Source organism: Lygodium microphyllum, chromosome 6 (assembly GCF_053477565.2).
Source record: "Lygodium microphyllum isolate KBCC chromosome 6, Lygodium_microphyllum_v1.1.10, whole genome shotgun sequence".
In the NCBI taxonomy this organism is placed as follows: domain Eukaryota; kingdom Viridiplantae; phylum Streptophyta; class Polypodiopsida; order Schizaeales; family Lygodiaceae; genus Lygodium; species Lygodium microphyllum.
The window spans coordinates 66379578-66402543 of NC_141140.1; positions in this window are offsets into that span (position 1 = coordinate 66379578).

Consider the following 22966-nt stretch of genomic DNA (forward strand, 5'->3'; position numbering starts at 1 on the left):
TCCAATTTCTTAGCTACCACATGGATTTTTTATTGGCTCTTCGCCCCCTGAATAATTCCTAGGCCTAAGAGCAGAGAGGTTTCTAATGTTGCTGCACTTTGTTTGGCAGCCGTGTTGTCCATGAGCCGCTTAGTCACAAGCTTGCTTAGCGTGAGGTCTGCCTCTAGCGTGCTCTATCTCTCCGTGTTTGGTCCCGCCTTGCTTTATCGGCTAAGGCTAGCACACGTCGAGATTTGTGCACATCTACGGTCCTGTTGCAGCTTCCTAGCTCTCTACTCATGGTTGTAGGTTGCTATGCCTTACAGTGCTTTCCTAAATACTTTCCTTTCTTCCTCTAGGCTTGCCACTACCTCCTCTACTGGCCTACCATGGATTAATATTCTAATCAGCAAGTTGTATTCATTGACCATGTCTTAGATCGCGACTGGGAATTCACCCAAGTCCAGTTGATAGTCTCCCTGATCTACGTTTGCTCTTAACATCATTCCTACTTCCTGCTCTATGAGATTGTGGATTAGTCCGAGCAACTCTGGTAGCACTTTGCCCTCAATCTTCTGTCCTGTCAGTCCCCATGTCATCTTCATAGGTCCTATTAATGGGGCTTTGAGACACCCGGCTATGTTTTGGGGTCTCCTCCTACTGGTGAATTCCTTCAAGTTATTAAGTTTTCCTATATTCCTTGTTATCGAAAAAATCCTCAACTTATGTACATTCAATGATGGGTGCTCTATTTTGCATGGTGCAAAAACAAGCTTTCTGTCCTTTTCCAGTGCACTTTTGTGGAAGACATCACTGTGTGGGGTGCAACTATGACATGATTATGCACTTTTGTGGAAGACAATACTGTGTGGGGTGCAACTGTGACATGATTATGCAGTTCTAGCTATCCCCCCTTTGTGTCTACGACCTAATATAGCTCTTCGCACGGTCTTTGGTCGCTCTTGAGGGTAGTACAAGGTCTATGTTGCTCCCTCTACGCTCTATCAAGGCTGGGTTATAGTCTAGAGGTCAATCATTGGACTATAAACCTCGACAGCTATGTAACTAGGCTCCTAGAGTCTACCTTTAAGTGGCATAGTTACGCTTTTTTCTAGTTCATGGCTTTGGCAAGCCAAGGTGGGTTTTCTGAGGTGTTCAAAAATGTGTCCCAATAGGTCCTACCATGGGTGTGGTCCTACTCCTAGTTCTTCTATCTTCTGCCCAACTAGTCCGATTCCCAAAATTGGACGGTCCCTGATCCTAGGTGGTCTGACTCTCAGAGGAGTCGAACAGTCCAACTGGTCTAGTCTGACCTCAAAAGAGAGAAGAGAAGAAGAGAGGAGAAGATGGATAGCTTCTCCACCATGGTCCCTCACCCTCACACACTCACTCCCTCACACTCTCACACTCCCTCTCTCAAGCACAAGATCAAGCAAGCAAGAATAAGAACAAGAACAAGAAGAAGAGAAGAGCTACTTTTTGCCACACACAAGAATGAGCTTCTCATTCACTTTTCAACTTTATATACAAAACCCTAAATCCCATTTGGGTGGTCATCCCCTTTTTACATGGTTGGCCATAGCCTAGGCCCTTTTTTCCATTGTCCTCCTTCCTATCTTCCTAGCTTCATTCCTACTGTCCATCCACCTTTACAATTTTCACGAGTGAGAGCCTGCCACTCTTAAAATGAACTGTGGTGCACCTTGCGTTCTTTTATAAAAGCATTGACTTGTGCTTTTTCTTGTGCGTCTTTCTCCTTAATTTAGGACTTTTTTGCACTTCTTGTGTGTCCCTATTTCTCCTAGCGCACCTTCGTCTCTCGTTTCACTTTTTCCTTGGCCTTATCTTCTACTTTCGATTTTCTCAATTTTTCACCTTGTTCGTCTAAGGGTTAACATTAGGCCATGGCAAAACTTGGATACTTTCCATGCAATATCCATAGGTGGTGCATCTTTTAATAGGGTTAAAAACTTTGAGTAGTACGCTTCCAAGGTTAATTCTAGTTGCTTTAGCTTGAAGAATGCATTCATACTCAAAGTCTAGTAGGTTGGTGAAAGGTATCGTCCACGTACATCATCTTTCAGTTGAGCCCAAGTGACAGCAGCTTCAGAAACACATTGATCCTTGCACCATTGCTTCCACCATATTCGAGCGTGGCAAACTAACTTAAGTTGGCTATCATTGCTTGATTGGTAGAGGTAGTTTCCTGAAGAAGAGAAATAATCGTCCATCAACTCAATCTATATCTCTGCCTATACTACGACGTCTATCCCTTCTCCATCAAACTCGGGTGCCATAATTTGCTTGAGAAGGAATTTCTTCTCTTGCATGTCAGCATTCGTGGGTGCAAAAGGTGGCTCACAATCAAGCCATTCCACTTAGGTTATAATGTTTAGGATATGTCTACGAACCATACATTAATCAATCACATATCATTACGAAGTTTCGCTCTGATACCAACTGTAACATGCCCGCCTATTGCCTATCCAAGCATGTTTTAGCGATCCATCGAGAAACAAATCTAAGCGTCACTACCTGGCACTCCCATGGAATGTTACGAGGTTTTTCACCTAGGATTTTCCGAGTCCGTCTCGCAACGAAACGTTCACGACTGAGAACCCACTAGGATCAACCTGAAATGTGGATTCTTAGTGGCAAGGTCTCCTAACAACATTCTAGCGTCCAATTTTGGCATCCTACTTTACGCAAAGATACCCAAGCCGAAGTAGATCCATGATGCACTTGGTTCAAAGACAATGTGAAACGAAAGGGATGCATTGCTGAACCTCTCTGCCTGTAGGGCATAGTCCCATTTTGGTCCCTTTAAATGGCATGATTCGGGGTTCCAACCTAACAATTCCTAAGGGTCAATATTAATAAAACCTTGTGAGAAGCCTCCCACTTCTCTGGGACCACCCTTCCGTAGGACGGACCCGTCGAGGGTTCCGTCCATCCGCTTCCCTCAGTAGGGCGTTCTTTAGTTCTCTAATTAAGTCAATCACGTTTATGTGTGGCATTTAAAATCAGGTTCATTAATTAAGCCTTTTTGGAAACAAGGTTTGTTCGCGTAATTTATGGCACAAACACAAATGTAGAGCAACCAATCCTTTGACAAACAAGTTCAAACAAATTCCTTTTCAGCTTAATCTTTGTCTCCTATCCATATAGGAGAAATTATGTATCCCTTCTATCCAACAAAAGTACCTGGTCCAAATCGCATGGCACCATAATTTCCATTCATTATCTAGAATAAGATCTTCCAATGCCTTGGACATTGGGCTCATGGCAGTCTTCAACTCCGTTCTGGATTGGCAAGGGGTATCCAGAGCTCCACCTAGCCCAAGCGGCCTAGGAGTGAAACACAATTTTCGTGGTTGGCCTTTTCACCACTCGACCGTCAGCCCATGAATTGAGTAGTGCCCTTTTCAGGTTGAAGCACGGCATGACCTTGGAGATGATCCACCTACACCAAATATCATGGCCTTTTCACCACTCGACCGTTAGCCCATGAATTGAGTAGTGCCCTTTTCGGGTTGAAGCACGGCGTGACCTTGGAGATGATCCACCTACACCAAATATCATGTCCTTCATTAATCCAATCAAGAACCAAGAACAATCAAGGCAATCATCCTGATATCATCTTCCAAGAAAACATTCCTTTATTCCCATGGCAACTTTTTATCATAGACCCCTACCATGAATTTACCATAAATCACAAGCACTTGGAATAATCATCCAAACCACAATTTCAACTACCAATAGAATGTAAAAGCATATTTGAACAACCAACAAAACCAATTGCATTTTTTTCCAAACGATGTAAGAATAGAAACGATAACAATTCCATCGCATATTCTCTCTCTCCCTTGGGATCTAAGACCGATATTATGCAAAATTTACTTAACACTCCCTTCCTTCAGCTAGAGCATAAGTTAAGGTTTCTAACATTGTACAAGACGTAAGTCTTATATATCACCTACATTGTTCGATAACCAAACCTTCTTCCCCAAAAGTAGTGGTCTTTACTTGACTCTGGCTTTCCTAATCCCTTGAGCTCTCTACTTGCCTTTGAGGCCCGGAGTTGTTGTTCGTATCTAGCCCAATCCCTAAATTTGGATTGATAAATGTAGTGGTTATCAGACGAATCCCAAGGCATCTTAGTCTTTACTCCTTACTATCATTGTTTGTACTAGCTAAGCACAACATCAAGATTCCCAATCTACCAAACACGAGCTATTAACGAGAGCTTGGGCAAAGGTCTAGAGCTTCAAAAATGATTCTCTTCTAGACTAAGTTGCTTGCCGTGCAATCCTTCAAGTATGCAAGTTGCAACATATACCTTCCAAGTGATGAAAATGCACCTACTATTGCGAGGATGGGAAGTTGACAATGCTTGAATCTTTATATATTGTTTATGAATTCATCGCATAGCATCTAAATACAATTAACTTCTCTTCATACACGCATTTGGGGAATTCAATCCTTCAAATACTTGCGATGTAGTTTATCCTTTTCAATGTCCTATTCTCATGTGGCATAATACGTGCCCAATGCTTTCTCATGCGGGAATCAAAGCAAACATCTATTAATTTTGAAATATGTTTCTTACGACCGGTATCACAGTTGGATTGGCAGTGATGCCCTCGCCTGAGGCTTCTTCGCTTGTTGTGGGGTTTCCATCTGCTCTCGACATTTTCCGCTTGGGGGCCATTCTCGATCTTTGTCTCCCTTAGACACGAGTCGCACAAGACTTCCACACCTTGTGGTCGATTAGTTGGGCCAATTGGGCAGCAAAATACACTGCAGATAATCCAAGCGGAATAAGGGGGAGGAGAACAAAACATGTGATCACTCTCTAAGGAGGGGAAGAGAAGGAGAACCTTCTTACAAGGTTCTCTCTCTTGTCCTCTGTCACTTCCTCTCTCTCTCTCTCTCTCTCTCTCTCTCTCTCTCTCTCTCTCTCTCTCTCTCTCTCTCTCTCTCTCTCTCTCTCTCTCTCTCTCTCTCTCTCTCTCTCTCTCTCTCTCTCTCTCTCTCTCTCTCTCTCTCTCTCTCTCTCTCTCTCTCTCTCTCTCTCTCTCTCTCTCTCTCTCTCTCTCTCTCTCTCTCTCTCTCTCTCTCTCTCTCTCTCTCTCTCTCTCTCAAGCCGACAGCAAGGGGGGGAAAGAAATAATGTGCTATGCTCTCCTTAAGGATATTGGGGGTGGAAGAGAAGTGGCATTCGTGTGCCCTCCCCCATTAGTCTCATCTCAACCTCGTTGTCATCATCATCTTCATGTACATCGTCTTTGTCTACAACTCCACCATCATCATCGTTGGCCTCATTGTCAATGTCTTCACATTCTTCCTCACATTCATCAACTCATACTTCATCTCCCCCTCTCTCCACCAATGTCGACATCAACAAGGGCATGAATAAAAAATCGATCAATTTTAATAAAAGGGGGGGTTTCCTGTGTCCCATGGAATATTAAATCCTCTCCCCTTAGAGAACTCGAGATGTCCTCATCTCAAAAGAACTGGGGAAGAAAACCATTTATAGCTCTTAAGGCCTGTGGGTTAGGACCCACCATGTGTCCGCTACGCTACTTCTAATGACTCAAGTAGTGCAACTCATATTATTGTAATTAATTATAGGTATGAGAGTAGGATTTATTTCCAGTATAATGTGTATTACATATCGATAAAACTTCTAGGATTTCTAATCATCCTAAAGAGGTGCAGTAGGTTCTAGGTCTTCCTCTTTGTCTAATTCCTATATATATCCAAATACTACACTTGTGTAGCTTCGTTTCCTTGGAGGTTCAATGTCTTCTGGGGACTTAGATTAGGGTGGTCTGCTTGGACGTGTCCTAGCTCATTGCAGTGGAAGCATTGATGGTAGGGACATCTCCTACGAATGTGCCCTATCTCTCCACACATGTGGCATCTCTTGTCCCGATCTCGGGAATCATTTTTGTTTCAATTGCCCGATCCAAGCTCTTGGAGGATTGGCTTTTCTCGAAGTAATGCATCTTGCAAGTCCGTTGGATGCATTGCTTCAAGATGGTGGTTCAGATGAGTGTTCAAACCATGGCAAAACTTGGATACTTGCTATGTAATATCAATAGGTGCCACATATTTTAGTAGGGTTACAAACTTTGAGTAGGAGGCTTCTAAGGTTAATTCTAGCTGCTTTAGCTTGAAGAATTCATTCATCCTCAAAGTCTGGTAGGTTGACAGAAGGTATCGTCCGTGTATAGGATCTTTCAGTTGAGCCCAAGTGACAGCGACTTCAGAAACACCTTGATCCTTGCACCATTGCTTCCAGCATATCCGAGCATGGCAAACTAACTTAAGTTTGGCTATCATTACTTGATTGGTAGAGGTGGTTCCTGAAGCAAAGAAATAATCATCCATCGACTCAATCCATATCTCCGCCTATGCTGCAACATCTATCCCTTCTCCCTCAAACTCGGGTGCCTTAATTTGCTTGAGAAAGAATTTCTTCTCTTGCATGTCAGCATTCGTGGGTGCAGAAGGTGTCTCACAATCAAGCCATACCACTTAGGTTATTATGTTTAGGATATGTCTACGAACCATACATTAATCAATCACACATCATTATGAAAATTCGCTCTGATACCAACTGTAATGTGCCTGCCTATCTGCTTTCCAAGCATGTTTTAGCAGTCCATCGCGAGAAACGAATCTAACTGTCATTGCCCAGTACTCCCATGGAATGTTCTGAGGTTTGTCACCTAGGGTTTCTCGAGTCTGCCTTGCAACTGAACGTTTGCGGCCAGAACCCACTAGGATCGACCTAAAACCTGGGTTCCCAGTGGCCAAGGTCTCCTAACAATAATCTAGCATCGGGTTTTGGACATCCTACTTTACGTAGTCGAGAAGCAGATCCATGCCGCACTTGGTTCAAAGAGAATGGAAAATGAAAGGGATGTGTCGCTCAACCTCTCTGCCTATAGGGCATAGTCCCATTCCGGTCCCCTAAAATGGCATGAGTCGGGGTTCCAACCTAACAATTCCTAAGGGTCGGCATCGGTTAAACCTTGTGAGAAGCCTCCTAGTTCTCTGGGACCACCCTTCTGTAAGATGGACCCGTCGAGGGTTCCGTCCACCCGCTTTCCTCAGTAGGCGTTCTTTAGTTACCTAATTAGGTCGTATCATATTTATGTGTGGCATTTAAAATCAGCTTCATTATTTAATTTGTTAGGGAACATGGTTCGTTTACATAATTTATGACCCAGACACGAATGCAGAGGAAGCAATCCTTTTACAAACAAGTTCAAACAAATTTCTTAACTTATCTTCACGTTAATCTTTGTATCCTGCCCATACAGGAGAAATTATATATCCCTTCTGTCCAACAAAAATACCCGATCCAAATCTAATGGCACCATAATTTCCATCCATTATCTAGAATAGGATCTTCCAATGCCTCAGACGTTGGGCTCATGGCAGCCAAATCCCCGAATTTGGATTGATAAACGTAGTGGTTATTAGATGGATCCCAAGGCATCTTAGTCTTTAATCCTTATAATCATTAATTGTACTAGCTAAGCACAACATCAAGATTCCCAATCTATCAAACATGAGCTATTCAAGAGAGCTTGGGCAAAGGTCTAGAGCTTTGAAAATGATTATCTTCTAGACTAAGTTGCTTGTCGTGCAATCCTTCAGGCATGCAAGTTGCAACATACACCTTCGAAGTGATGAAAATGCACCTACTATTGCGAGGACAGAAAGTTTACAATGCTTGAAGTCTTATATGTTGTTTATGAATTCATTGTGCAGTATCTAAATACAATTAACTTCTCTTTATACATGCATTTGGAAAATTCAATGCTTCAAATACTTGTGATGCAGTTTATCCTTTTCAATGTCTTATTCTCGTGTAGCGTACTACAGGCCTAATGCTTTCTCATGCGGGAATCAAAGAAAGCATCTATAAATTTGGAAATACATTACTTACGGCTGGTATCGTAGTTGGATTAGCAGTGATGCCCTCACCCGAGGCTTCGTTTCTCGTTGTGGTTTTTCCATTTGCTCGCGATATTTTTTGCTTGCGGGCCATTCTCAATCTTTGTCTCCTTTTGACGCAAGTCACACAAGACTTCCACACCTTAGTGCTCGATTAGTGGGGCCAATAGGGGAGAAAAATACATTGTGGATAATCCAAGCGGAACAAGGGGGAAGAGAACAACACGTGTGATCACCCTCTAAGGAGGGGAAGAGAAGGAGAACCTTCTTGGAAGGTTCTCTCTCTTGTTCTCTCTCTCTCTCTCTCTCTCTCTCTCTCTCTCTCTCTCTCTCTCTCTCTCTCTCTCTCTCTCTCTCTCTCTCTCTCTCTCTCTCTCTCTCTCTCTCTCTCTCTCTCTCTCTCTCTCTCTCTCTCTCTCTCTCTCTCTCTCTCTCTCTCTCTCTCTCTCTCTCTCTCTCTCTCTCTCTCTCTCTCTCTCTCTCTCTCTCTCTCTCTCTCTCTCTCTCTCTCTCTCTCTCTCTCAGGCCGGCAGCAAGGGGAGGAAAGAAATAAATGTACTATGCTCTCCTTAAGGGGGGGAAAGAGGTGGTAATTCCCTTTCTTCTTTGACGATTGGGGGGGGAGGGGGAGAGAAGAAGCACTCATGTGCCCTTCCCCTGTCGATCTCATCATCACCTTGTGGTGATCGTCGTCTTCTTGTTTGCCGTCTTCGTGTGGAGCTCCATCGTCATCATCATTGGCCTCCTCATCCACGTCATCACGTTCTTCATCCTATTTTCCGAGTCATACTTCATTGCCCCCTCCCTCGGCTAGCTATCGGCATCGATAGGGGGGTGAAAAAAAATAGATTAATTTTAATAAAGGGGGTCTTTCCTATGGCCCGCGGAACGTTATAGACTTGATCAGTCAAAGTGGTCCTTAGGTTAACACAATGTGATCATAGGACTATGTTCTAGTCTCTTGGTCCTCATATATGTAAGCACAGAGGAGCAGGTTGCAAATATTTTCACTAAGGCTCTAGGAGCAGAAAAGATTTTGCATTTTGTAGGCTTACTCAGAGTATGAGTCATGGAGTTGAGCCTTGTAATACTTCCATGCAATAAAAGTTAGCTGGTTGGTTTAAAAGTTCGTTAGTCAATTAGTAAGTTAGTAAGGTTACTAACTAAAGACTAACTAACATTAATAACTAACTAACTTGTTTTTTTACGAGGATCCTAACCCAACACTTTTTATGGATTGATAAGGACTGTAGCCACCCATCATGGAAGTTACCATGTGAATGAGAGTTATGAGCCATATTAGTCATTAGTGTCAATGTGTAAAGTATGGATGGTCCCAAAATACTAGATTTTTGGACAAAACCAGCATATTTTCTGATATTATGGATATTATTTATTGTAAAATTCCAAAAATACTATAGAAACTTCAAGAATAGGGTGTCATGTAAAAAAAGCAAGTGGCTTTTTCAACTGTTTTTGGAGATTTAATACAAAAAAAGAAGGATTGGAAAAATCGTGTGCATCACGATCACAATTTACAGGCAGCAAACAACACTTTGAACAAGGAGAAAAAGGAGTGATCTAGAAGATTTTTGACCAAGTGCCCTAGAGTTTTACCCTCCATTTGGAATCAACAGAACAATCAGATTTGTGATTTGAGCATCATATTGCATCTTACAAGTTTTAGATTGCTGATTTTGCCAAGATCCCCTCCATAAAGAGCTCTTCTTCTTAGCCACAACCCTTCTTCTCTAATTTAGCTATAAATAAGGGGCATGGAGAACAGTTTAGAGAGGCACAGGGAGACCCTGAGAGACTGCGAGATGGAGCTAGAGAGAGAGAGATAGAGAGAGGAGTTACCCCGAGAGGCTACGAGGGAGAGAGTTAGCTCAATCCTCCCCCTGTCTCAGTATTCAACTAAGCCATATTCTCTTATGCTCTCCCATCCCAAATTCATTCCTCCTTCTTTACCTGTCGAATCCACTTGCGAACAATGGCTCCAAAGCGATGAGGTGGAAAGACCATGAGAACCACCACAAATTGTCGAAGTTACGGGAGTGCCCGAGGTTGCCGCAGTTGCCACAACTTAACAGAACATTGGGTGTGGCGAATGCAAGTGCAAGAAAAGACAAAATTCCCAATGTCATCGTGCCAAGCCAGGTTATTCACGTTTCAAAAATAGGTTATTATTTGCATATCACAACATAAAATAATAAGATTTTTATCAAAATTTTGCATAAAATATTAGCTTTCATATTTTTTACTTACCTGAATTAATAATTTATCTAGAGACGGTGTTAATACACACATAAATGGTTACACCACTACCTATTATTTGTACTTAGATTAATCAAGATTATAATTCATAAGATCATGATGGAAATGGTTGCAAGAGGATATTGCACAAAATGAGTAAAAGACTATATGTGCACTTGAGATTAATAAAATAACTCAATATATTATCAACACGACAAGGTTAAGGTTGATTAACGCTTATTATGAAAAGTGAATGTCTATTTAAGGGCCTTGTAAATTATCTCGTTAAATTATTATCGCATATTTTTTTCTAAACAAAATTCACTTATGTTGGATAAGTTAGCCCCAAATGGGAAATTCATATCTTGCTTAACATGTTGTAAGAGATGTACTCAGCACTTTTTTATAAGGAGGAGAATCCTCATTAGAATGTAACGTTGTCTTAGGATAAGGTCTATCTTGGCTATGGAAGCTGTGAACTGCATGATGGTGCAATTGTCATTGTTTGAAAGGATTGTTTGTGTTTGCTAGAATCTAGATCTCCGATTAAAAACATTGACAAATAGGATAAAAGGAAAGCTCACGCTAGGCTACCCCCAAGCTAGCTGCGAGATCCTACTCCAAGGGGGTCATGGTTATCACTTTCAGAGGCTTATACCAGCTCTCTAGCAAAAGGTCTATCTGTAGGGATAGCCTCGAGTAGTAGGAGATGTGGGTGCCAGGGGGGCTTTGGCCGTAAATTCCACATTACTCCAGAATCTGACAAGCCCTTTCATGACCCAGTATGGGATCCTAGAACCCTAAATACTAGTTATAAGGGTGGAATCTTGATGGATAGAATACCCTTATGGAATTCTGTATATATTCTACATGGTCGAAAAGATGAAAATTATAATAAACTTTTAATATAATAAATATATTTGTTTTACTCAAGGGTTGTTTGAATTGTTTGCGTGTCCGTGAGATAAATTACATGAAGGAACCTATGATTTAACAAACTAAGTAAGGAAGTTGGTTGTATATGTTCCAATAAATGTGTTGAAGGTAATTAAAAAACTAAAGATGATTTCATCATAAAAGGAAGTAGGTGGGCGTAGCCCCCGATGGGTCTGTGGGGTGGTCCCGATTAGCTAGGACTAAATCAGCAATAGAAATAGGAAGACAATAAATTGACCAACTAGTCGTTAAGTAGAATCAACTTGCATTGTTTTAGGGAGCTGGAATGGGATTTTGCCTTATGAGTAGGATGGTTGACATACCGCACTCCCCTCCATCTCCCATTCTCTTTGAACCAAGTGCAATAGCAAGTCCGCTTCAAAACGAGTAATCCTGTAGAAGTGGAAACTCGAAATTATTGACGCTAGCTGGATGTCAGGAGACTCGTCTAATTTTAGGAACCCAAAAATTCAAGTTGATCCTAGTGGGCTTGGCCAAAACTCTTCTGTTGCGATGTAGACTCAATGGGGTCTAAGTGACAAATCTCGTGATGTTCCCAGGGAGTGTCGAGTGGCATCATTTGGAAAAACCTACTGATGGACTACAAAAAGGTGCACCTTGGAATGAGCCTGGCTCACAAGCTTGATAGGGAGTGATGAGATATCAAGCTCAACATGAGCTAACATTCATGTACTTGGATGATTGTTTCTACATTCATATCACTAACATGGTTGGTACCTTCATTGACATATCATTCTAGTAATACTTTACAACTGGACATCAATTAGCCCATATGCTCAAGTTACGGGTTGGTGGACATTAGTTAATCCACCTACCTAGGTTGCAGGATATTTGTCTAGTTATCTTTTTACTTAGCAAGTTCACACAATGGACTGCTTGCATATTATGTATGTTGTTCTCCCTCTTATTCTTTGTAGACTATTGTAGTGGAGAAGAAGAATTTCTAGCTTCCCATCTTGTATGCATTTTGTATGTGTTGTGTGTCTTGCAAAAAGCTCAAGCTTCCTCTCTCTCCCCCATCATAATCCTTAGAAAATCCTTGATTATGCCAACAAGAAACCTCAAAGTTTGGCATCTTGGGATACCCCTAGGGCCATGGAACCAACCTTTTGATACTAGGATCCCAACATAGTCACTCTAGACACTTGCCTAGCACTATAAAGAAAGCACTAACACTCTGGAGGTTTAGTCTGCATCCCTATCCTCACCAAAGAGACTTGGACATATGTCATATTAATCTATAGAGAAATGATCTCTTGACACATTGAGATCTTTTTCATGATCATGCTAATATTGAGACATTTATAAACTCCGAATGGTAGCCTAGAAGACCTACAAGACCCCCACATATTAGGTGGCTCACCATACCTTGAGAACACATTCCCACACTTGAGGAGGATAAGGTACTTTTGTACATTAGGAATCAACCCTAGGAAATCACTCACAACTGATCAAAGAAACCATCTCAAAACTTGACAAAGGAGCTAGCAATTTGTCTAGGATGTAGTGAGTTTTCACATTCTTTGTACCTTGGATTCTACAAAAATACCACCTAGAGTTACCACCAAGGCCCAAGAGCATGTGATGGTTCAAAGGATCAGGAACCCTATAATCAATACGAATTGCAAGAGAGGCTCTCAAGAATTGCTTGGAATGAGCTTTCATTAAGAGAGAGATAGTTTTTGCACAAGGCGCAACATCTCAAGGACATGGTATGAAAAAAGTGAATAAGACCATAGCCAAAGGAGCTCTAGCACCTTACTTAGGACTTACATCTATGACATCCACCTGGAGTGTTATGCTAGGTGTCACTTGGCTTTAAAAACAAATTTATGAACTTCAAATAAATTGATGTGAACTAATAGTCTCAAAGCCACCACCATGAACAAGAGCCCCTTGACTACAATTGGGTTCAACCAAACTGCCTATCATTCGAGAATCATATCTTTGGCATATATTGAGCCCAAGTATCACCTCAAAATTGGTGCTACTATACCCCTATAACTACTAATCCAAGGACCACCCCAACTCAACTCATTGCTAGGTGAAAATCAAATATCATAAATAACTTACCTACATCAAATAGCACACTAGTCCTTAGGTTGCACCAAAAGACCTTTGATCTTAGAGTGACTTATGGATATGAACTCAAAATACTTGACTTCTCCAGAATTAGATCACCGTGACAGCAAGTCACTTAGGCCATTGTCATTATAATTGCTTTAAATTGAACCATTGCCTTAACCTCAAGATTTTGTGGCACCTTAGCAAAACTCTATATTATTATGAACTAAAAACTTATACCACTTCAATCCTGTGGAAGAAGATTCTTGCCACTGTTCTTAGGAATCTGAAACACTTGAACTAGGCCTAAGTTGAACACTTGACCTCCAAAGATTACATTCTTGAGTGGTTAAAGAAGCCTCTCACCACACAATCTCCAAAACACTTAAGTGGTTGAACCACTAAGTAGCATTCACTTTCACCCAAGTGGCTCCCACAAAGTACCAAGAGTGAAAGACCATATACTATCATGAATTGGACATTTCTTGCTTTGAACTTACTTAAAAGTAAGCCCCCATATGTAGGCACAAGGCAATTACCTTTTAGAAATGACAAGGGACATCAAAATACCATCTTACCATTGAACACTTGTATGGGTGAATAACTTGGAACTCCTCACATTGATCATCCAAGTGCATAGTGTAGTGGGATATTGGGACTTGCAACTCTACTCAAGATTGCAAGCATCTCAAGTAAATTCAACTACACACTCATCTCATGTTCATCCTTATGTCTACTCGATTAGTTTATATTATTGGTTGACTTGACAATTGAGCAAATATTTGAGCTAAGAAGCTCATTAAAACCTTTTTGCTAACTTGCTACCTCTCTAAAAGACCTAGAGTCATATTCTTGTCATAGTCCATACAAAACTAATGGTTTGACTTGTCAAAATTAAGTTATCTCTTGCATTGAGTCACAAAAAAACCATTACTCAAGTATCCCTAAGACTAATGGCATAAGCTTAACCCCTAAGACCAACAAAAATATTGACAAAACCATTGCTCAAGAACACATGATCCTCTCTTAACGTACTAGACTTGAACTACACAAGAAACTTACCTACAAATTCCAAAACTCTCATTAGAAAGAAGTCATAGGTAAACAAAATCCAAACATGCATTGAGGCATAGCATGCTTTGAGTTAGAGACTTAGGGATTCAGTACCATGTGCCAACGAGACCTTAAGCTAAAAAATCCTACCTTCTAATGAAGGCTAACCACAAGAGCAACCATGATGAGACACTCATAGATATTGAAAACCCCTATTGGAGCAAACCACTTGCAATCCATACACATCATCCTTCTATGTTTAAAAGACTAGGAAGTTGTATAGTGTGTTAGCAAGAAACAAGTGGAATTGCTAGGCTTCTCTTAAAGACAACCCATCATGCATACTAAGAAGCAAAACTTTGATGCTATCTTGAAGGCACCCTAGAACCATTCCTTACAAACACCTTGAGCTGCCACACTAGCTAGCATTGACTATTACACTCGTGGGATTCCATTAGACTAGACCATCAAATACATAGTTAGGTTGAAGAATCCACTAACTCTAGAAGACTATGACCTTGACACAATTGACCCAAGTTAAATAAGTGAATGATATTATATTCAATGCATCTTGGCTCTCACTTGTTATCTTTGTTTGACTCATGATTGTTAAGGCATCGAGAAGATATGTGAATAGGTTGACTATGATTTCAACAATATAATAAACCTCAATTTCATCATTTGATGTCCTCTTCTACACCCACCAACCATCACTAGAATAGCTTTGTAGTCTATTAGGACTCCATTTTCCTCTTTGTTATAAGAGATATAAGATCTCATGCATAAGGTCATTTGTAAGACTCATCTTCTTGTGGTTCCTACACAAAATGGGCTAGAATGTCACTCACAGGGGATGAGTGATTATGGAACTAGACAATCTTGAAATCTCTATGGAAATGATATCTCCTTGCACTATAGGTCTCTACTCATTTGAAAGCAAGTAGAGCTAGTGATGCACCTCTAGCTTATGGTAGCCCTCTATAGGATTGATGAGGAATCTTTACACACACATTAAAATGTGGGAGTCTTCTAGAAGCTTGGCACAGTATTGCATGGCAATTCTATCACCCTCAATTGGAATAGACTCTTTTCTTACGTTGTGGATATTCCGATGGCAAGTGGTTTCCATCATAGTGGGTGTAATCAATATTCCTATTGAGCCTCAATTTGAGGCTTTTGGTTATCCTTATTAGCTCTAGTTTCAGATCTATCACAACTTGCTTTAAGATTGACTCCATTTTCTTTCCTTATCATTTCTCAAATTAACAATGCCCGTTATTTTGTGTTTTCCCTTTGTCTCTCTCCCTCAATAGGTCATCTACCTAGATTGCTTCTTTGAATACTCCATGTAGGTCATTTCTATCTATGCTAGTTTCTAGGTAGAGCTTTGTAAATCTCTATGTCCTTGATTCTATTAATGAAGATGATGGTGATAACTTTGGGATTTGATTGTTCGATAGAGGTACTTTTCTTATCAAGAATTTGGATGCTAGTCATATACTCCATTATCGCCTCATTTTCTTTTAGCTCACATTCATAATCTTGACTATCAATCTATCCACATAGCCTACTTTTATCATATAAATGAGCAAGTCAAATTGCTTTTCTTTGTAGTATACAAGCTTGTAAACCATGTTCTTACCTAAGTACATTTCAAAGTTTCATGCCTTCTTATCAATGGTACGAAGGTTGTTAGCCTCCCAAAAATGTACATGCTACTCCAAAAAGTTGTAGTTCCACCTATGAGTCTGGTGACCAAAATGAACTCCCGCTACATGTCATCACCTCCTCTATATTTGCCTAGTTAATTTATGATCATTGAAATCTTGGATTGTTATGCCCAGACCTTTCAAAATGTAGGGTATTATGGATATACCAATTTGGGAAACTTTGGAGTTGTCCAAAAAATTTTGAGTAGAAAATTGAGCAAGGTGTCCTCTAGGATTGCTCAAACTCGCAATAATTCAATCTTTCTTCATGTTCTAGCCTCATGTTGTCATCTAGTGAAGTCTGTTAATCACTATATCAAAATTTCTGCATCACTACAAATAGCTATGGAGTCTTCAACCTTTCAAACCTCATTAGCATGAGAGGCCTTTCTTATTCCTTTAGTTTGCAAGGGTTTGACTATAAAGATCTCATTTTCTCTCTAGTTCCTTATGAATATACTTTTGCTATTTGAGAGTGGTGGTAGTTCTTAGCTATGGTTTACTTTTGATCTTTTTTTATTAGTTTCTAGGCTTTATTTTTCTACTCTTCAACTTTTCTAGTCACCCCTCTTTAGTCTTCTTGAGCTTCTATTCAATTTTCATTTTGGCTACCACATGGTGCATTATTCATTTAGTCATAATCTCTTATCACCACTCTAGCTTTTTATTTAGTGGATTCTCAATGAGTCCAATAAATCTATCTTAGGTCTTGGTATCTATTATTAAGTTGTGTACTCTTGGCTCTAATGTTTTAATGCTTCTCTACTCAAAATTAGTAACCCTACAATCAAAATCTCAATTAAGTTGTATTCAAGGCATAACTATTTTAAACATTTGAGACATTTCCTTTCTTTTTGGTTATCAATAAGTGATAACAACCTTCTAGCTCTATCATTTCCTACTGACAACACACTAACATGTTGCAATTTGCACCAAAAATATTCTTTAAAACCTATTCTCTCCTCTCTTGGATAACTATGGACATGCATAGCCTTTTATTGAAACATACTCTACACCTGTAAAAGTGCACGTGTACAAGAGGAGTCCTTTGATATAGGCTAGATGGTAAACATAGAGGTGGATGTTAAGATGTACTTTATTGGAGTTTTACACATGTAAAAGAGGAGTCCTTTGATACAAGCTAGATGGTAAACATAGAGATGGATATTAAGATGTATTTTTTGTGTGTTGAGACCTTCTGGCCTCTTCCTTGTTCTCATACACATACCCATATCCTGCCAATAGTGTCAACATAAGTTAATGGGTGAAGCCTTTCTTCTTTACATCCTTCATTATTTTTTGCATGGTTCACTTTGGATACCATCTCTTGACTCCTACATATAGCTATGTGAGTGAGCTAACAATACTCAAAACAATAGTGGAGAACTCATTCTACTTTGGGCTCCACATTATCTAGAAGCTCAACACCAAGGCCAATGGAAAAATTTGTCCGCGCACCAACCTTGCCATCATGGCATGTACCTCTATTTCAAAATACTTCATTAAGTCATCCACATTATGTAGCATAAACCAAAAATCAATCCATTTGGATATACTTGCACAAGAATTTGAGAAGAGCATCACATGTGAAGAGTATCTATTTGGTAGCTAGATGCAAAGTACTTACATTGAAGGTTTTTGAATCATAATACATATGTCTTGGATGGAGAATATAAGAATTTATTTCTCTAAAATTCATAACTTCCCATGTAAGGCCTTGCTATAAGCATGCATTTCACAAATGATACGCATTCTAAATATATAGATAGACATCTTACAATTCATTCAAGTGCTCACTTACATGGTTTAATCCAAGAAGAATAGGTTGGAATTCCTGCAATGAATGTTGTTATATATGTTAAAGGAAAAGGAGTTGTTGTAGACATTGAAATATAGTATAAACGTATCAGACATGCAAATGTGCAAATGTTGAAATCAATACAATCCAAAGGATTGGTTACAAGGTTGCCTGCTTTTAGAGTTGCAAAATTTCATAAAGTATGTAAAGCATGACAGTTTGGTAAGCGAGTAAGACAACATTTTTTGTAGAACAAAGATGTAAGTAGAAACATACTTGATGTTATACACGCAGAGTTTGGAAGTCTACACAAAACATATCTCTTGGTGGCAGCAAATATTTTGATATGTTCTTTGATGATTATTCAAGAAACCTGTGGGTATATTTCATGAAGGAAAAGAGTGATGTATTTGAGTACTTCAAAACTTTCAAGGATGCAATTGAAATAGAAACAGGCTTGAAAGTTAAGTGCTTGAGATCAAATAGAGGGGGAGAGTACCTCTCTAATGAGTTTACTACCTTCTTAAGGTCTCATGGGGTAAAGAGATAGTGTACTTTGCAGGTATGCCCCACAGCAAAATGGGGTTGCAGATAGAAAAAATAGACATATTACAGAAGTTACACGGACATTGATGGCTGAAAAGAATATGCCAAAATATTTTATTCTAAAGCATTCCATACTATTGGTTATATTATGAACAAAAATTCCATGGTTGTAGTTCATGAGATGACTCCCGAAGAATGCTTTACATAGAAAAGAAGCCCAATGTGTCACACCACTTGAAAGTATTTAGCTATATTGTATATGTCCATATGCCAGATGAGCTACAAAAGAAGCTTGATCCAAAGTTTTAAAAATATATTTTTATTGAATAAACTTTAGAGAAAAAAGGATATCGTTGTTATAACCCTATCACAAGTGAGTTCAGAGTGAGCAGTGGGGATGTTATTTTTTATGAGATGAGCGGTTGGTATGCATCTAGTGGTGATGCATTAGATGATGATCATGATCATGATGGTTATGTATAGAAAGAAAAGAAAAAATCACATAGCATTAGTGAACGAAAAATATCATCTAGTACTACATGTACACTTAGCCCTTGGTCTAGGAGACTAAGGAGTAGCCCCATATCTTCACGTGGATCTACAAGTGTTGCACGTAAAGACAAAGGAAAAAAAGAAAATTTTGGATGGTAATGACACTTCTACTAGTCATTTGGGATTTGATGGAGATTCTAGTGGTTAAGAGAGTTTGGATGATGAGCTAGGTATTCCTTCAGTCAAGACACTAGGTATACAGAGAGCATGTGGTAATGTAAAGGTTCCATTAACTGATCCAATGGTATGTAGGTCTAGCAAGGTCAGATATCCTACTAAGAGATTTGGTTTTGAAGGTTAAGCAACTCACTATTATGCTTATATAGTAAAGGTAGTTGAGGATTTTGAGCCCACTTATTTTGAGAACGCTCTTGGTCATGCTCATTGGGATGCAGCAATGGATGAGGAGATGGCTACATTACAAGCCAATAAGACTTGGGATTTGGTACCCTTACCTAAGGGCGAAAAGTCCATTAGTTGTAAGTAGGTTTATAAAATCAACCATAATGCGGATGGTTTGATTAGCAGGTATAAGGCTAGGATGGTTGCAAAAGGATATGCTTAAACATATGGCATAGATTATGAAGAGATATTCAGCCCAGTTTTGCTGGGATGGAAACTGTTAGATATATAATTGGTTTAATAGTAGCCAAAGGTTGAAATTTGTAGCAAATGGATGCCAAGAATGCCTTCTTACATAGTGAATTGCAAGAAGACGTGTATATGGAGCAGCCGGCAAGTCATGAGAATTTAGAGCATCCCACATATATGTGCAGGTTAAAGAAAACGCTCTATGGGCTAAAGCAATCACCTAGAGCATGGTCTGATAAGATCAAAGAGTATCTTGTCAACATTGGCTTTTATGTTTCTAATGTTGACTACTCACTTTATATGAGAAAGGAAGATGTAAGCTTGGTCATCATAGTCATCTATGTGGATGATTGATTATTATAGATAATAATGACAGTGGAATTGCTAAAGTTGAGGACTTTTTTAAGAAGAAGTTTGAAATGAAGGATTTGGGTGAGCTAAGATACTTTCTTAGTATTGAGGTGATCAGATGTGATGATGGTATATGGATATCCCCAAAGGTAGTATGGCTTGGATATGTTATCCAAGTATGGTATGACAACATGTAAGCCTCTTTCACTACCATTGGAACAAAATGTGAAGTTGAGTGATGATGTTGGGGATGAGATAGAAGACCCTACTATGTTCAAGAGGATAGTAAAAATTCTAATTTACAATTACTATCATAAGGCTAGACTTGAGCTACACTATTGGCCTTGTCAGTCAGTTTATGGACATGCCTAAAAATCCTCATTTTGATGCAGTTAGATGCATATTGAGGTATGTGAAGTCCACTTTACATTATGGACCTTTTATGAGGCAAATAAGGATGTACAGGTGTTTGGATACATAGATGTAGATTGGGTTGGTGCATGTTAGATAGAAAATCTACTAACAAATTGATGTTTTCCCTTGGTAGTGCAACAATTACATAGGGCAGCAAAAAACAACCTACAGTTGCTTTATCGTATAGAGACTGAATGTAGAGGTGCCCCTATGGCACCATGTGAGGTGGTATGGCTGCAAAAGTTATTGGTATGTACAATCTCCAATTCGTATGCTATTTCAGATGCAAAACTTTGGCATGTACTTTTGGTCAACTGAGTTTTACTAGCTTATTGCGCCTACAGAAATTTGACATAGTCTTCATTGCCTACTCTTGAGGCACCTAAAGGCTACATATTGGGAAAAATACAAGGTTCTTGATTTTCAAAACATGGTTCAATGAGAGTTTGAAAACCTACAGCTTGTACACAATGATGTTTGTGGCCCAATGCAAACAACATCTTTTGGTAACTACTTATACTTTGTGACTTTCATTGATGACTATTCCATGCATGCATGGATGTATTGTTTGAAAGCTAAGTCTAAAGTATTTTTGTGCTTCAAGGAGTTTGTCAACATGGTTGAATTTTGTATGGATATAAAGTGGGTACCATCCATTCAGATGAGAGGGGGAGGAGGGAAGTATATATTTAAGGAATTCAAGGTATATCTAATTGAACATGGAATAAATACCAATGTAACGGGCCATATGAACCATAACAAAATGGTGTAGTTGAAGGGAAAAAAAAACACTCATGAAGATGGCATGATGCATGATTAAGAGTCAAGCTTTGCCATATAGTTTTTGGCTGGAAGTTATTTTATGTTCAACCTATGTACTTAATAAGAATCTCATTAAGGCTTTGCAATATATCACTTCGTATGAAGCATGGCATGGCAAAAAGACATTTGTCACTTCACAAAGTAAGTGTATCGTTAGAAGATGTTGTTTAGCATTTACTTTCATGTACAAAGGAGATAGATATACGCTCACAAGATATATATGACACTTTGTTGTCTCTTTTTTAGTAGTGTGCATTCACATGTAGTACAAGTGAGGTAGCTTTTCAGCCTATACATGTTTCTCACGATAACACATTAGCTTTTTTTTTATGCAAATCGTGACAGTAAGTTGAATGCACCATTGGCTAATTGTACTTGTTTAGGCTCTTATAGTGCATCTTATGTATTAGATTGTTATGCACTGGATGTTTCTAGTCTATGTGATGAAGATAAGCTTGTGCCTTTTGAGGAGGCACAAAGTTTAAAAAATTGGATGGCTATTATGTAATCTAAGTATAATGCTATTGTCAAAGATGGTTCTTGATTCTTATGTGATTTGTCCCTTGGCAATAAGAACAATATTGGTACTAAGTGGGTTTGCAAGTTAAAGTGCAAATCAGATGGTGGTGTTAATTGCTACAAAGCTAGACTTGTGGCAAAGGGTTATGCTCAACATAAGGGCATCAATATTGATGAGACCTTTGCTCCCACTTGCCATGACTCATAATGGTTAGATTATACATGAGGTAGATATCATAATTGCATTTCTGAATGGTGATTTACATGAGGAAGGGTATGCATTTCAATCTCATGGTTTTGTGCAAAAGGGGTGAGGAAACAAAGTGTGCAAATTAAAAAAGGCATTGCATGGTCTGAAACAAGCACCTTGGGCTTGGTATGAGAAGATACATGTGTACTTGATTGCACATGGTTTTCAAAATAGTCCAACTAAGAGTACCTTACATGTTAGACATGAGGGTAATGCCTATGATCATTGTGGTGTATGTTAATGATGTGCTGCTTACTAGCCCTAATGACATAAATATTGTCAATTTTAAGGTTGAGTTGAATTCAGCTTTTGACATGCCAGATTTGGGCCTATTGCATGATTATTTGGGCATTCAATTCAAGTGGTGTACTGGAGGTAGTGCTTTGTTTCAAACAAAGTATGATGAGATATTATTACAGAGATTTGATCTTGAAGATTGCAAGCCTTTTGCTAGAAATATGGAGACAAGTTTGAAGTTGAGCCTTCATGATGCTAGAGATTTCTTTAACATCCTTCTCTATCAATAGGCTATTGGATGCTTGATTTATGTATACATTATGAGGCTTGACATTTAGTTTGTAGTTTGAGAGATGAACAACTTTATGCATAGCCCATACACTTAGCATTGGCAGACTGTGAACTAGATCATTCAATAATTAAGTGGTACTCGGTATCTTAAGTTGTTTTATCCCAAGGGTGGATCATTGCCACTAGATTTACATGCTTTTTTGGATTCTAACTGGGCTGGTTGTTGTGACACTCATGTATTCGCAAGTGCTTTTTGCTTCATGCTTGCAATTATCGTAGTTGAGCAAGAAATAGCCCACTATGGTCACTCTTAGTTGTGACGCTGAGTCTAGGGCAACTTTCACAGCTATGGTTGAGCGTGTTTGGCTCAAATGCCTTTTGGCCAATTTGGGTGCTGAATAGTCATTTGCTATCACCATCTTCATTAACAATCAAAGCACAGTGGCAGTTGCATGGGATCTAGTGTTCCATGCATGGACTAAGTACATTAAGGTGCACTATCATTATGTCAAGGAGAGATCACCTTAGCCTATATGCCAATACAACAAAACTTTGGAGATCTTTTCACAAAGGCTTTACCTCTTGAGAAGTTTAAAGCTT